Below are 18,274 nucleotides of genomic sequence, written 5' to 3'. Positions count from 1 at the left end.
TCAAGGACTAAGAAGCGAGTTGAAGGACGTCCTATCGCAGGTAGTCCAACTGCCGGCGACTTGTGAGGAACTAATTGACCTCACGGTGCAATTAGACCATCGCCTGTTGGAGAGAAGAGGAGATCGGAACAGGAATGAAGAAAGAGGATGGTACCTCAAACCGAAACCCCCGCTGGAGGACAGCACCAAAGGCACACACGGGACCGAACCAATGCAAATAGGAGGAATCCGAGGTCCCCTGTCCTCTGATGAACGAGATCGACGACGCAAGATGAAACTATGTTTGTACTGCGGCAAAGGAGGACATTTCATAAGGGAATGTAGGGCGAGGGCCCAACAATCAGAAAGAAGTCCGGCTCCTCGAAAGTCTGCCGTCATGGGAACCAGAGAGACGTCGGAAAACTAGAGCGTCCGAACCAGGTGGAGATCACTGGGGTGGATGTACGAAAGACATCAATCTCCTCGCTTCTCGCAAATACTATGATGCCTGCAGTGGCTCATATCAACATGACAGTGTCCTTGTGGACCACGGAGGACAAGGTCACCCATATGGATGCTCTGCTGGACTCCGGAGCAACGGGCAATTATATGGACATAGACTATGCAACCTCCCTAGGAATAGCATGGGAGAAGAAGGACGAACCTGAACATGTGAAGGCTGTGGATGGTTCCGCCTTAACTTCTGGACCTGTTATAAAGCATACTCTCCCTCTGCGCATGCAGCATGAAGAGCACTCGGAGTATATTCAATTCGATTTGATTGCGGCACCTCAGTTTCACCTTATACTAGGTATGCCCTGGCTAACACTGCATGACCCTGTTGTGAGATGGTCCGCACGTACAGTGTCATTGAACTCGACCTACTGTAAGGAACATTGTCACAGTCATCCCTCTTTGGCAACTGAAGGTGAAGCGTTTCCCGGTGCTCGACATCTGGCTATGTCGTGTACAGGGGAACACATCTGCAGCGCTACCAGCCTGCCCGAGGTCTATGAGGGGTTTTGTTCCCTTTTTGACAAACAGAAGGCTACCCGGTTACCCCCGCATAGGGTATACGATTGCTGCATTGACCTACTCCCAGGGGCGGCCATTCCATGCAGCCGTGTCTATGCCCTTACCGAACATGAAAACCTGTATTTAAAGAACTACATCGAGGAGAATCTGGCTACAGGGTTCATAAGCCATTCCACTTCTCCAGCTTCGTCGCCCTTGTTTTTCATACCGAAAAAAGACTGTGCCGAGCTGAGACCGTGTATCGATTATAGGGCCTTGAATAACATCACGGTCAAGAACCGATATCCCCTTCCTTTAATCTCGGTATTGATGGACCAGATAAAAGGAGCTCGTTAGTTTACCAAGCTGGATCTTCGTGGGGCCTATCATTTAGTCCGGGTCAAGCGGGGCGATGAGTGGAAGACGGCGTTCCGAACTAAGTTCGGCCTATTCGAGTATAAAGTCATGCCCTTTGGACTCTGCAACGCCCCTGCGGCATTCCAGTACTTTATGGACGAAGTGCTCAGGGGCCTACTGGATACCGTATGCATGGTTTACATCGACGACATCCTCGTCTACTCTCCAAGAACACGAGCAACATGTCACGGACGTATTAAGTCGTTTACAACAACACGAATTGTACGCCAAACTGGAAAAGTGCCTTTTTCATGCAACTGAAGTGTCCTTTCTGGGGTACGTGATAAACGCCAACGGCTTTCAGATGGAGAATGGAAAAGTCGAGGCCATCACGAATTGGAAAACCCCGCAAAGTGTCACATCTGTGCAAAGCTTTTTAGGCTTTGCGAACTATTATAGGCGCTTCATAAAGGACTTCTCCAAGATTATCCACCCCATATCTAGTCTACTAAAGAAAAATGTTCCATTTGTATGGGGTGAGGAAGCTGAACAGTCTTTTCGGATCCTCAAGGAACGGTTCACCCAAGCCCCCATCTTGCGCCACCCGGACACGCAGCTTCGGTTCATTTTAGAAACCGATGCATCACAATATGCATTGGGAGGGGTGCTATCGCAACACCACCCTACAACGGGGCAGATCCACCCGGTGGCCTTCTACTCCAAGAAACTCAATCCGAGTGAGGTCAATTATTCCATCACCGACAAAGAGCTGCTTGCCATCAAAAGGGGATGTGAGGAATGGCGACACTACCTGTTGGGAGCCCGGCATACCATCGAAATCTTCACAGACCACAGGAACTTGTTGTTCCTGAAAACAGCAAAGGCCCTCACACCCCGACAACTCAGATGGACTCTTTTTTTCTCGGACTATGAATTTGTCATCAAATACCGTCCCGGCCCACAAAACGGAAAGGCCAATGCCCGCTCTCGGAATCAGGACACCCAAGACACTCAGTCAGTAGTCCCCGTGGAACCAGCATCTATTCTGCCTGATGGGTCCTTTACCGAAGGCACCATTGCCTTGCTCACGTCCACAGACTTCATTGAGGACATCAGGGTGGCATTGACGGAGGTCGATACCCAGACCTGGCTCCAGGATGAGCCCCAATGGCGGTCACAAACTGATGAACTCTTGTACTACCGCCATGCTCTGTATGTACCTGACCCTGGTTTACAGATGCAGGTGCTAAATTGGGCACATGATTCTGTGTTAGGGGGACATTGGGGTGTGTACAAAACAATAGCCACCATTGAGCGATCGTTCTGGTGGCCTACCTTACGAAACGACCTCAAGAAATACGTCAGGAACTGTTCGGTGGGCACCCAGAGTAAAGCGAAACATACCAGACCTACGGGTCTACTCCGTCCTATTCCTGTTCCCCCTAAACCGTGGCACACGGTCTCCATGGACTTCATAGTGGAGATGCCATTATGTCAAGGAAAAACAACAATCCTGGTACTCGTTGATCACTTGACCAAAATGGGCCATTTCGTGCCATTGGATGGACTACCAACGTCAGCTGAACTGGCAATGGTGATACGTCAGCACCTCATCAGAGCACATGGCATTCCAAGGGTCTTCATTACGGACAGAGGATCCCAATTCACGTCCCGGTTTTGGAAGGCTCTTTGCAAATCCTTAGCCATCAATGCCAGGCTTTCAACAAGTTACCATCCGCAGACGGATGGCAAAACGGAAAGGCTCAACCAGACCATAGAACAATACCTTCGTTGTTTTACCTTACAAAACTCGACGGACTGGGTCACCCTCCTGTGGTTAGCGGAATTCACATATAACAACTCCGACCATTCCACCTTGGGTTGCTCCCCTTTCTTCTGCCTTCTTTGGTATCACCGGAATATTCTCCCCTTCGACTGGCCGGTGTCTTCTAATCTGCCCAGCATCCAGGAACATCATGCACATCTCCAGGCTGTTCGAATAGATGCGATGCGTCATTTGTCGGATGCTCAAGCCTCGCAAAAACGCTATGCTGACAAGAAACGCAGTCCTGAACCGGTCTACCAGGTGGGGGACAAGGTATGGCTCTCCACTAAAAACATACATCTCCAGGGTATTAACAAACTAAAGCCTAAATACATTGGTCCCTGTAGTGTAGAGGAGGTCATCAACCCTGTGGCACTGAAATTGGCTATCCCCCGTTCCTGGCATATTCACCCTGTTTTTCATGTATCTCTACTCCTACCCTGTCCCTTGGACACTAGATTGCCCGTTCATCCTCCCCCGGTGCTGGTGGAGGGTTTGGAAGAATATGAGGTTGAGGAGTTGTTGGATTCTAGGCTATACCGGGGTAGAGTCCAGTACCTGGTGGGTTGGAAAGGTTTTGGGGTCAAGGAGAGAACTTGGGAACCGGAGCAGAATCTCCATTGCCCTGACTTGGTAGCGCAGTTCCATCAGTTGCATCCAGGGAAGCCTGGACGACTGCCGGGTCGGCGATCCTTGAGAGGGGGTTCTGTAGCGATTACCAGCAGATGCAAATGCAGAGGGAGAATAGGTCGACATCGCTGCGGCACTACAACTCCCAGAACGCCCTGGGTCCTGGCGAACCGGAACACACCTCCCGTGCGGCAATAAGAACACTCCCCTGATGTTGCCGGGTGCTTGTCAATCCTTCCGGTAGCAGTGACTGAGCTTGTGCAGAGTACTCCTCGTGTGCCGAGTGCCGGTGTGAGCGGACTCTTTCCTTCCCGCTGGAGGACGCCGAGTGCAGGTGTGGGCGGACGCTTTCCTTCCCGCTGGAGAACGCCGAGTGCAGGTGTGGGCGGACGCTTTCCTTCCCGCTGGAGGACGCCGTGTGTAAGGGTGAGCGGACGCTTTCCTTCCTGCTGAGGACGCCGTGTAACCAAAGACTGAACGCCGCGGATGTTCTATTTCCCGTGATAAAGAGGTAGGACCTCTTACTAAAGCACGGCTGTGCTAGTATTGTTGTTGGGTCCTTCCTGATTCTTTATCCTTTGACCCTGGTGGAACTATATTATATATTTCCTGTTGACTGTGGAACACTTCGAACCTTGTTTGCCTGTAGTGACTTTAACTACTTGGGAGTGTGGAACGCTATCCTGTATTCCTATTGATTTGTGCTGTGGTGGAACAGCTACAGACCCTCTGAACCCCACGAAAGAAACAACAACGAAAATCAGGCTATCATAGCGTGGGCTTTCAAACTGTTGTGAATCCGAAGACCTCCGAGACCTTTGACCAGACCTTGAGGGGTGTCTTCTCAACAACCTCCCTGATTAATAACACTTCCCCCTTCCCGGAGTACTACCTGTCCCTGGTGTGTACGCTCACACAGGGAGGGTCTGTGCTATTGGGTATCGGGAAGAATATCGTCACGCTGTGGTCCCCGCTGGCTAGATACCTCAGGTTAGTGGCTTGTGTGTTCTCTTCTTGGGTTTCATTTCCGCTGCTAACCACGACACCTGGTTGGCTCATACCATTTCAGATGATTTTTCAGGAACTCACAACCCATTCAATGGAGGGGTTTATATGTTAGACACAAGGATTTGAATTTTACTTTTTTTCCAATTGGGAGCCAGTGGAGAGCTCTCAGTCTATGCGCTATTGGTTCATACTTGGGAATATCCAACACCAACCTAGCTGCTGCATTTTGTAAATGTTGTAGTGTTGCCAGCTGCTTGACCTGGATCCCAGCATACAGCGCGTTTCCGAAGTCCAGCCTAGACACGGCCAGTGCAGTGACCACTGTTTTGCACTACTCCTGGGGAATGCACGGTAAAAACTTCCTGATCATTTTCAGAATGTACCAGATGGAATAGGCTAATTTATTAATTTGTGCCTCATATGTCAGTTTAGTGTCCAGGAGTATCCCCAGGTTTCTAACCTTATTGACAGGAGATGGACGCTGGCCCAGGCTATCAGGCCACCATTCCTGGGACCTGGTTTGCATGTCTGTCCCCAGCAGCATGACTTCGCTTTTGTCCCCATTTAATTTCAGGCAATTACCCTGCATCCATTGGAAAATTTGTTCCATGCAAATTTTTTTTAAATCTGTCGGCCGTCTCTTTGACATTGTTAGTAATTGAAAAACACAGTACAAACACAGAGGCTGTGCAAAGAAGCATTCCAAGATATGGGGGAAGTAGTAGAACTACTTTCAAATTACCTGAACACTCTCAAGATTCTTGCACCACCTCAGTGCAGGATGACCTGCTGGGAATTCATATTGAAGATACCTCCAGGCCAGTTTTGAACTGGTACCTCCACCTGTTGTGTGAATGGTGGCTTTGTACACTGTGCAGAGTGTTGTTTGTTGGTGTATACTCAATGCTGCAATAAAATATATATTTTTAAATGTGTCTGATTTCAGCCCTGAGCATAGTCAAGTGATCCAGTATACCACCAGAGAAGTCTGGAATGGAAGCATGTGACTGCTGCCTTGACTAAACTGTGATCCCTTTTGTGCCACCATATTCATTTATGCTGAACATAATTGACTCCTTATATGTTTCTCCTGAGTCACTGCTGTACCATGCCTTGTCCACATGACCCTGGCCTGGAATATGTGACTTAAGATGGGCTGACTCCACACACAGCTTGCATTGTCTTCATAAGAATGTACTGATTGACAGTCTGCAGCATATCATTCTGATCTCTGCAGTAAACCATGAGTGCCAAGGACCAGCCTAATCAGAATATGCCAGCAAAGTCTTATATGGGTGTACAAAGACGTATACTTAGAACATTGTAACTAAAGAAGCAAAAATGTGACCTTCATGGACATGCTCGCTGACGGAAGCTCAAATCAAACACACACAAAAGGATGGGAGGAATGCCGTGGGTAGCATTCGAACCTACCATTGTTCACTGTGCCATTCTAGGCAAAGGTCTGCCTTATGAAAATCATTCCTGACCCTGCTCATCACGGGAACATCCATTCCTCACTGCCAGGTGATGCCCCCTCCAGAAGGAAAGACATGCAATCCTAGACCAGTCCAGTTTCGGCCTTGTTATACCGCGTCAGTGAGGTATAGTTTGGATCAGGGCACAGGTCCTGGGGGACTGACCAAGTAAGACAATATGCAAATGACCTCATGGCGTCATGACATAGCGCTATAAAAGAAATAAAATAGTGCTACTACAGACTAACCCATCTGACAGTCTTACAGTGTCTGCATTTATATACAGGGACAGAACACAGGAAAAAGCATGCCTCTCTTAAGTACCTGTGAAGAGAAGGCAAGCTTTGTTTCCCTCTGTGGCATTTACATTTAAATGTAAGGTTCCAGGGGGCCTCCAGTTAGCATATCCAACAAAAGGAGGCTGGACGGCTCCTTAACTTCAGCCCAGCTGGAGGGGAAAAAAGCTCCCTCGCTGCCTGCACGTTGCTGCTGGGAATGGAAAGCAGGCAATGTGCAGGTGCCACTGAACGTGTCCCGCTGTCTGAAAATTACACAGGGACAAGTTCAGCATATTTCTATGGGGTCCAACTTCTTCGCAGGGGGGACGGCGTCCACCCTGTGAAAAGAGTGGGGGGACGCTGTGTACCTGCGTGTACCCCCGACTCGAGCCCTGGTTTGGATCCTATGCTCTTGGGAACCATGCCATTGACCACTTAGTGTGCTATAGCCGACACACAAAAGTTATGTGAGGAATACATGCATGTAATCTAAACTACTGGCAGTTGTTCAGCGTAGCGTTCCAGATCATTGTTTCATGCCCATTGTGCCATTCTAGAGAGAGGCCTACCTTTTGCAAATCAGTAGTGATCCTGCTCCTCATCGGACCAGTTCATCCTGAACTGCCAGGCAAGGCACCCTCAAGAAAGGAACAAAAGCAATCCTAGACCGATTTTAGCCTTTTTAGACCTCATCATTAAGGGGTGCCTTGGATCATAGGTATATTTAAAATCTATCCAGGAGGAAGATAATTCTAAAGAGTTGTGCAATAGTACAGACTAAACTTTACGCTCTCATGCCTGGAAGAACAGGAGCTGTCTCAGCAGGAATCCAGTCATGCGGATCATGGATGAAAGTTGGTGTGTGATGATTTGAAGTTGGAATATGCAATGTGCACCAAGCTGTTTATGTCCGACCCCTCACTCGCCTTCATCCAGGAGCAAGGCATCTCACCCGATGGCTTAGCTACAGCACCAGGATACTCTCCTGGATGATAGTGCGCTCTTCAAATTAGCATAACATAGCATTCTGCCTCACGCCAGGGGTGCCACTTTTCATACTTGAGAGACACAACACATTCTAGGCACATACCCTCATCCTTAAGCAGGGGGCCACCTCCTAAAGCTGGACATAAACTCCAAGCCCCCCAATTAGTGGGCCATGAGTTTCCTCTTTGGACCAAGAATCATCGCTTTGCATTTCAAATGCTACAATTAATTTTTGGGGCCTGGAGTTCCTCATATGGCCTAGAGATACTCTGCACTCCAGACCCAAAACTCCCATTGCTTTGCCTGATGTCAGCTTTTAATGGAATATTGACTTCAAGCTCTTCACTCACATGGTAAGTCAGCATGTCACCGCCAGTGCTGCTCAAGATTTCAAATGAATCTAGTGAACCTGTGCTTGCCTGACCCTGACTCACCAGCCCTTGACCTGCCCAGAGTTGAGCCAGGGGGCTTTAAGTGCACTACTCACCTGTGAGGGTCTCAAGGCACTGGGGGGGGGGGGGGGGGGGGGGGGGTTGGGCAGCTCTCGTCAGTCGAATAGCCAGGTCTTGAGAGTCTTCCTGAAGATGTGCAGGGTGGGTGCGCATCTGATGTCGATTGGGAGCTCGTTCTAGGTCTTGGCCGCGATGTAAGAAAGGTTCTTCCACCCGTTCTTGCTCTGTGGAAGTGGGGAGGGGGGGGGGGGGTGGTGAGGGCGAGGTCGGCAGATTGGAGGTTTCTCTTGGGTACATGGAAGGAGATTCTTTTGTTGAGATATTGGGGCCCTGAGTTGCGGAGGCCTTCGTAGGAATGGGTGAGTGTTTTGAAGCTTAATTTCTTCTCGACGGGGAGCCAATGGAGGTTTCGCAGGTGTTGGGTGATGTTTTTGTGTCAAGGGATGCTGAGGCCGTGTCTGGGTGCAGTATGGTCTGGAGTTTGAGGAGAAGAGACTAGTTGATCCTGGCGCAGAGGGCGTTTCCATAGTCCAGTCTGCTGGTTATGAGTGTGTGGGTGAAGGTCTTCCTTAAATCGGGGGGATCCATTTGAAGGTCTTCCAGAGGATGCGGAGGGTGTTGAAGCAGGTGGAGGTGACAGCCCTGACCTGTTGGGTCATGGAGAGGGAGGAGTCGAGTATGATGCCGAGGTTCCGGGATCGGTCCGTTGGGGTGGAGGGGCTGCTTGGGCGGTGGGCCACCAGGTGTTGTCCCATGCAGAGGGTAGGGTCCGAGGACAAGGACCTCTGTCTTCTCCAAATTGAGCTACAAGCAGCTGCTGCTCATCCAGGATGCTACGTCCTTTCTTCCTTCGTGGAAGTTGAGTCTGGTGGTAATGGGGTCCTTGGTGAGGGATAGAATGAGCTGGGTGTCGTTGGCATAGGATACTATGCTGAGTCTGCGATGTCTGACGATGACGGAGAGGGGGGCCACGTAGATGTTGAAGAGCGTGGAGCTCTTCTCTGGTTCCCACACATAGAGCATTCAATTAAAAGGAGGTCAAAGTAAATTTAGCATTGATCATTAGAAAAAAAATACCTGGACTGTTTTATAGCTCTGTGTTATTTTTCTCAAACATTTGACAGAGAGAAAAGGAAAATGACTCTTTGAACAGAAACACAACTCTCCTTTTGAAATAGAGACTTGAATCTGCAGAGTTAGTCAAAACCTATTGGCATCTTTCATATGTTTTATTTTTCAAAATGGTTTCCTGTGGATTAGCAAACATGCTCATCCAGTCTGATTAGGTGGAGAAAAGACTATTGATACCATCAATGCTTGTGATGAGTAGACATGCGCACCTCTTTATTACTCCTGGGGAGGGACATTAATCTCTGTCAGCACTATAAACAGGAGTCTTCTATTGATGCTTCTGATATGAATGTCATCTTCTCTATCTATCCCAGTAAACATGTACAAAATAATTGGGGAGCAATGCCCATATCAAAGAAACCAACTGTTCTTGAGAGGAATTCTAATGTGAAAGTCATGAGAGTGGATGTGTCATCTATTATAGAGTGTGGGGAGGCTGGAAGTTTCCTTTGAAATCAGCAGTGGCTGAAGCCCCAAAAAAATGGTGAGGCAGTGCGGGGGAAAATAATTAAGAACAAATGCATTTACCTGCTGCTCCCGCTGCCGCTCCATCTCCCTCCCGCCTTGGTGCTCCCCTCTTTTTGAAGTTTCTGGGCCAGCACAGGCTCCCAGACTCCCCACCCAATCCAGATGCTGCTCCCATGCTGTGAGAGCAGGATCTGTATTGCTCAAAGCAGCAGTGGAGACTCCTCCACTAAGGCGAATACGTGCTGCTTCGCAGGTGGGTGGGCAAGCAGGCTGCTCTGCATTCAGGACAGGGGAGGAGTGATTTGCCCACTCTAAGTGTGCACTGACTGCTTGGTCGGCCCTCTGGGGTCGGCCAAAACAGTCATGTGCAGTAAGCATGTTCCCGATAAAGGCTGCATTACAGCCTGCATGATGAACATCCCCATGCCCCCATTCCCTGGCTGTACACCGATCCACGGCGTTCAGACCAATCACAACACTGCATTGCAGCATTGTGATTGGTCACTGGAGTCTGCGTGCTTACCAATCACTGCGCTGCATTGCAGCATTGTGATTAGTAATGGAAGCCAGGGTGCTTCCTGGTTCCTGTTTGGCACCATCGGAGTCCTTACGCAGAGGAGAGACGCGGCGGCGATAAGGTAAGTTGTTATTTTATTTTGTAAGTTTTTATTCTGATGACACTCAACTCTACCTCAAGGCGTCCTCACCACATAACATTTCACTTCTCGCCACCACCCTCAACTCCATTCAAGAATGGATAACATCTCATCTCCTAAAACTGAACCCTCTAAAACCGAATTCCCTCTTAGCTCTACCTTAAACTCCTCACCTCCTATTCAGTCATTGATGGATAGTCTGAACATTCTTAACAGTGAACCTACCATTGTTCACAGTGCCAATTCCTTACATGCCATCCTAGACAAAAGACTTAACCTACAATCCCAAATCAACATTATGGCCAAGAATGCACGTTTCCAACTGCAACTTCTCCGGGGTTCTGATGTTACATTCCTGAGCAAAACGTGATAATTCTTGTCCAATATTTGGTACTCTCCCGACTAGACTACTACAATTCTCTACTTGCAGGCCTCCCTAAGACCCACCTACCTCCTTTAAAATCCATCCTCCACCAGTCTGCATGTTTTGTCTATGGGGACAAAAGAAATTACCATATCACACCTTGGTTGATAACGCTTTGCTGGCTTCCTATTGAAGCTAGAACCAAATATAAGACTGCTTGCATCTCCCAGAAATCGTTTCACACTTCAACCCTCACCACCTATCAAACAAACTCAAATATTCAGGTGGTTCTAGACCTTCAGAAAATGCTGAGAAGCTGCTGCTTGAAACTTCAAATTTCAAATGGGAAAGACTTAAGGTGCATTCTTTCTCATGTAATGCGACTAGAATTTGGAACTCGCGACCTCCAAACCATTGCACCATCACCTCGTTCTGGATCTTCAAAACGGACCTCAAAACTCTCATCTTCCAAATACATTTTTCACAATAACACTCCTCACCAAGCTCCCCACCAGGTATAGGATCTCACATTTAGTAGCATGACCCTGACTGTTACATAACAATCTCGCGAGCCATAACGACCTTTCCGCTTTAACTCTGTAAATATGTAATTTGTTTCTATGTAACCTTAATCAATATTTTCTAAATATGTAACCTGTAATTAATATGTAATTTATAAGTACGTAACTCTCACCATGAGTAACCGTAGTAGCTGTATGTATTGTCTCCTACTACCTTGTTACTCTGAATTTCTTATGTAACGTTCTTCGCGGTATCATAAAGCGCCCTGACAACTCTGGGTAACGTCAGCACAATATAAAATTGCATAAATAGATAAAGAAATCTAATACTCGCATAGCATGTTTTAACACCCTATACTAAAAGCTCAGCCCGGAAGTGAATCACTCAACTCATGTTGTGATTTTTGTATGTGGTGTTTATAATGTCTGTCAAAAAGGGTAAAATATGTTAGAAATCTCTATATGCACGCATGATGCATGCTGCGATGGTGATGTTAGTACTTGGGCTTTGTGATACTGGGTCAATATGGAGCTTAATTCTATTGGTCATTGGAATCACCCTGTAGCTGCTTTAAAGGTAAGCTTTAAAAGTGGTAGAGCGTAAAGACCCAAGGGAAATTTTAACACGTGAGTTAGCTCAACACTTGATATGGTTAAGCCTTTTGGATAACATGATGCATTTGACAGTATAATTTCCATCGAACTTACTAAAGATCCATAGGTTCTGAGGGATACGAACAAAGAATTCCACTCGTGTCATGGTGTATGACAAACTTACTATCCCTAGGTGGTTGAAGGTTCACCCTTTACAAGGCAAACGTGAAAATCTGGCAGCAAAGCAATGGATATTTCAGGACTAAGGGCCATATGTATCACAGTTCCGTTTTGCGATTCCTAAATAGCGATTTTTAAGGAATCGCTATTTAGGAATCGCAAAATGGTATGTATGAAGAAAATCGCTTTTTTTTAGCGATTCCTTAATCTTCCTTAATTGTGAATTCGCATTTTGCGAATTCGCAATTAAGGAATAATTTCCAATGCATTCCTATGGGCCAGGAGGCACATAGAAATGATTGCGAAATAAGTCTCAAATTGCGAATTCGCAATTTGCTAATCGCAATTTGAGAATTATTGCAAGGCTGTAGGGGTGTCTCAAGGACACCCTGCTGCATCCCTGTAAATTACATGTGTGTTCATATGGCGCACATACATGCCCAATGGGCATGTATGTGCGTCATATACCACCCTCACAAATGCACAATTGTGCATATTTACAAGAAATCGCAAATTACCACCAACTACAAGTTGGTGGTAATTTGCGATTTCTAAACCTGAAATCGCAAGTCTAAAAAGCTTCATACATAGCATTTAAGGAATCGCAAAATTGTGATTCCTTAACAGCCTGATTCATCATTGGGAAGTTTTGCGAGTCTGAAATAGCGATTCATAAGGAATCGCTATTTCAGACTCGCAAAACGGGATTCATGTAGGAATAGCAATATTTTTTGCGATTCCTACAGATTCCTTATTTGCGATTAGCAAATTGCTAATCGCAAATAAGGAATAACTCCCCATTCATTCCTATGGGCCAAAAGGCCCATAGGAATGAATGGGGAGTATTCCTTATTTGCGATTAGCAATTAGCTAATCGCAAATAACATAGCGATTTAAAGGGTGCCAGGGATGTCCAGAGGACACCCTGTAGCACCCCTTAAATGCTAATTTAAACAGGTGTTGCGCACACACATGTCCAAAGGACATGTGTGTGTGCAACATGCAACTTAGAAAAATGCTTTTAAAAGCATTTTTCTGAGTTTTCGCTATTTACCACGAGGTTTGACCTCGCGGTAAATAGCGTCCCGAAATTGCGATTTCGCAATTTGAAAATGGATGATGAATTGCATTTAAGGAATCTCAAATAGAGATTCCTTAAATGTAATTCCTCGCAAATTTGCGAATTCGCTATTACCGAGTTTTGCATTTGGGATGATGAATCCCAAATGCAAAAATTGCACTCGCAAAGGGCCAGATTCTCAGAATCTGGCCCTTTGCGAGCGCAATTACCTTTCATGAATCAGGCTGTAAGCCTCTTAAGTTCACACCTGAACGAGCCCTCAGACATCAGCATTAAATGCATTTGGAAATGCAACCATTTTATCCTGAAATTTCAGCTTGTGAATTTATAAAAAAGCACACATTACTTCTTCGGTTTCGTCTGCATCTGTTTCTTCTTCTTTGTTGTTATTAGTAAATTTTCAGGACGTTTTACCACAAAACATCTTTTTGAGTTGTGCTACACAGGCAGGTTCTTCAGCTGCTGTAAATGTGCTGTTGTTGTGCTAAACTAAATCCACGTTTCACCTGCCTCATTTAGAGGAAGAGGAACCTCGTGGTTTTCAATAGCAAAGACCCATCTGCCTTATCTGTTGCAAACCTTTAGCCTATGGCCTGTCTACTAAAGGGCTACAGGAAGATCCTACCCACTAAAAGGCTACAGGCATGGACGTGGATTCACCAAAAGGACACGGCTAGTGGTAGTGGCATGATATGCCCTTTAACCCAGTGACTAGACGGAATGAAACATCACATGGTCTTTAGGTTTGATGACACTGCAGAAATGGACAACATGTGATGTTTGGCCCTGATTTAGCCTGTAAAATTGAATCCTTCTTTCTTTGAATCAGTTAGGGCTGCCACATTGCAAGTCTTTCACAAACAAGCCTGGTTTTATATTGCCAATGCCCGTCAAAAAAGGAATTCACTACAAAGTATTTTAAAGCTATCTAAATTAACCCGTTTGATTGTTAAAGCAGAAAGAAGTAGAATTACCCTGCTATAAAAAATATAAAGAATATTACACAGCTACTTATTTAAGTAGCAGCTCTTGGCTTATCCAAATATTAAAATACACTCAAACAAATAGACCAGCATTATTCTGTCCATTGAAACACCAAATCCCACAGCCTGCAAGAGAAGCAAAGCTGTGCCTGCTGGAGCCTGGGCCATAGGAGGCATTAAAGGGAATTTTACTAAGCAACACCTTATTTGCTGGGAGAAACTGAAACAATGTAATGTTTCAAATGTTACTGTCCTAAGCAGCCTGGAGAAGCTACTGTTTGACAAAAACATCTGAAAGCCATGTATTATATTATAACATAGGCGGGACCAGGTGCTGTTATTGCATCCTTAGGCCAAGGGTCGCAGGGGCAGTGTGAGGGGTAGTAAGGATCTAGCTAGGGGTCGCACCTGCAACCCATAAATGACATCTATGGCTACAGGAAGATCCTACCGACTGAAGCGCTCTCAGAAGTCTTGCCATATTTAGGCCAATCTTCCAGGGAGGATTTTTTTCTGCCAGTGACTGCCATGATAACCATAGAAGACCTGGGCAAAAACAATCATCAATTGTCTTAAGGTGCAGGTAGAAATCTTCTCGCATGCCGATCACTGTGTTTTTGTGCTTCAGTATTGAACTGCCGCTTTAGGGTTTTGTTTCCAAAATACATAAAAGTATGCTGAGTGGGCTGCCTTGACCTGGCTCCAGCCCGGTGTGCATTTTTGACAAAAGTGCTCCTGCTTTGCTGGTGTGAGAGCCTTCAGCCAAACTCAAAATAATCTTCTTAGATTCTGGTGTTTCTAAATTTGGCTTGATGTGCTATAAAATCTGGCCTCTTTGTGCAAGTAAATATATTGATATATAGAAAAGAGATGATAAAATATCTGCACCCACCACAATGCCAACATCGTGTTAATGTATATGGAATGGAACGTCTATTTACCAAAATGTTACCAATGAGATTGTGCACGTCAATACATGCATAGGGGCTTATTGGCCTTGAAAGTTGGAGATCAGTCAATAATGAGGCAGCATTTCCCTTCAATGTAGCTGAAGATTTGAGCTTGGATGGTGGAATACTCTCTTGTTTTGGCTGGCGAGACTCAGTACTAAGGTTTTGGATCTAGCTCACAAAGGATACACAAGAATACAAGTGATAAAATGTGGTCAGAACAAGAAGTTTTGATGGTCTTTGACAGATAGATCTATGGAACATTGTGTCCTTCAGTGTGTGTGTGCTCCTTAAGTGACAAATCTCAGAAAAATGTGACAAGATTAGTATTTGTTCTGAATGTCCCAAGCCACCTGTGTTTGAGGATAGCTCTACATGTTGCCGGACCGTTTTTGGCATTGGATAATGCTCTAAAGGTTTCCTGAGTTGTTATGGATTTCCATCGAAAGTAAAGGTGGTTAAAACTATAGGTTCTCTGATTCTTGTGGAATTATTGCATGTCATCTTATGGAACAAAAGACATTGCAATCAACAATCAAGCTGCTGAGCTCTGTTGAAAGTGAGAACTTTCTGAATAGCTATAAAGCCGGGCAGTTTAGAACATCGTTTTTGAAGTACTCATGTAGGGTCTAATGTAGGGTCTAATTCACAAAGGCAAACATACACTTTTTTGTAAGTTTACTATTTGTTTGCTCTCCACAAACTCCAAATTAGTAGTAAGTTTATGAATGTGGAGACTCAGCAGTCAGGCTCAGGAGACTCCTTTGTATGTTCAGAGGTCTATCTTTTTATGTGCAGAGTTCTCCCCCCTGCTTCGGAGTCTCCACAGTCCTAAACTTACTATCAACTTGGAGTTTTTGAATCGCAAAAGAATAGTAAACTTACAAAAAAGTGTAAGTTTACTTTTGTGAATCAGGGCCACTGTATTGTTAAAGGAGCTACTAGTCCCACATACATTGCCTTGCATGTGCGAGGTTATGGCTTATAAGTTACAGCTAAATAATTGGACTTCAGAATAGAACTTGAGCTCCCGGCTACTGTAAGATCAAGAGATCACGTATGCAGTGATACAAACACCAACACCCAAGAAAGAAGAAGAATTATTATGTAATTGAATCAGTGGTACTTCACCAATTGTTCCTTTGTGATCTTATTTTTGTAGCAAAGCAAACAAAAAGGAGACGATTGTTATAAAACTCTGTATGAATTTCTATTTACAAGGAGTGATAAATTCAAAATGCATAATCTAAAAACTAGAGAGGATGATTTTGAATATTTTTGTTATTAGGTTAATATAATAGAATTGGTTAGTATTTATTGATTTAGTTACTTCTTGATATCCAGTATGTTCTACTATTCAATAATATCCAATCAAATATCCTCATAAGTGAATCCATAATAGTCTCTCATTGGGAAATATTCTATTCATTTGTCTCAATTTTGGGAACCACCATTTACATTCTTGCAGACCAAATAGCGTTATACTGCCAATTCTCAGAACTAGGCGCTCATTAGTCTTGCTGTCATTAACCTTGGTAGCCCTATAGCAAAACATTTTGTAATTTCTATACTTTTGATGACAAATTTGAATTTGATACAGGCTTCACGAAGGTCGTCATGTGTTTGCAACTAATGAGACCAGTACTCATCACAGTATGTGATCTGAGCACGTTCTGCTTTCTAAGTAGCAGTGACCTTCCCATTCACAATCAATAGGTCATACAAGCCAGTGATCAATTTCTTGTAGTGCCCCCATTTCACTAGGTAGTTGTGTATTGAAGAGGTGAGTTGTGGCCATGGTTGTGGTCCTAGTTGGGATTATAGGCAGTACCTTCTAGGAAGGTGCCCCTTTTTGCATAGTTACTCCCAAACTTTTTCCAGATATCTGATACCAACTTGTCTAAGTGTGTGCTGGGATCCTCCTAACCAGGACCTAGCATCAGTGTTCTTTCCCAAAACTGTACCTTCTACCCAAAATTGGCACAACTCTAGGCCACATGTAAGTCACTAGTAAAAGGTACCCCTGTTACCAAGGTCCTTGAGACCAGAGAAGGCCTTTGAGGGCTGCAGCATGTATTGTGCCACCCTCAGAGACCCCTCACCAAAGAACCCCCACCCAGCCATTGCAGGCTGCGTGTTTTGGTGCAGACCATACTGAAAATACATCATGGCACACATCCCTGTGTAAACTCACAAAAAAGAGAAGGTCTGGAAAAAGAACTAAGGGAAAACAAGACAAGAGGAAAATCAAAAGATGTTTTAATACTGCCCTCACCCACTATGTAGTGGCATGCTTCATCATAGGGACGCGGCGGACGTCCAGGCAGGTGCTGGACGCTGCGCTGTTTTTCTAGGGTGAAGTAAGAAAGAAAAAAAAGGATTTTGAGAATGAACAGTGTTCCCCAGAAAAGGGCTCTCTAGTGCAGGAAAAAAAGAAGAGTAAAACTGTCTAAGGAGATGCCGCTATAATACCTTTATTCTTGGTTCCCCTTGACAGGATTACAAATGGTTGTGACCTGGGAGTATGAAGGAGGGGTAGCTGCCCCTAAGACCCCACTGCATATACCAACATGTTTCAGCCTTCTGATTTTGCCCTCATAGAACACAGGCCTTCTTGAGGGTGTAGATCCCTTGGTAATGTGGTCCAGACCAGAGTATGGAATGTTTTATAAAAATAATCATTAAAAGAAGGCGAAATACACCTTCCCCTTTTCTGTAACACACTCTGTTTCTGCAGGGGAGACAAAACAAAAATATCAAGATTGCTCTCTTCCAAAAAGCCTACAAGTGTTTACAGGTTTCCCATCTGTTATACACCTCTGTGTTGATTCCCGTATTTATTCATAAACCCAAAGCGAAAGATCATGCCAATATATGTATTCAGCCCCCTGCGAGGTTATAGACACTATAAATCACAAGCCAAATTAAGAAGATAAACGCGGTTTGTTCCCGTTGTCTTAAAAAAGATTATGATGCTAAACTCTTAACCCGGGACCGTCGTGTGAACACCACCTTATTGTCAAACTCTGTATGATAAAACTCAAGTTAATATGTATCTGTTGCCATCATTCTGATTCCAGTCAAAGTATCCCGTTAATCTCCATTTTAGATACTGATTGAAATTGTTTCCTAATTTTCCTGGAGATCACTTCAAGTGCACTCGACTCATGTTAAATGCTTGAATTTATGGGCCCTGCCACGACCCCTCTTTTATTCTCAGCCTGTAGGTGGCATGATACCATTAGAGTACGTAGGGTACTCTATTTACTTTCTCTCCTGCTCGGCCCCTACTGCTGGGTAAAATGACACAGCACTCCCTTTCCCCCATGCTTCGTCAA

This window comes from Lissotriton vulgaris, chromosome 7 (assembly GCF_964263255.1).
Source record: "Lissotriton vulgaris chromosome 7, aLisVul1.2, whole genome shotgun sequence".
In the NCBI taxonomy this organism is placed as follows: Eukaryota; Metazoa; Chordata; class Amphibia; order Caudata; family Salamandridae; genus Lissotriton; species Lissotriton vulgaris.
This window is presented reverse-complemented; position numbering follows the sequence as displayed.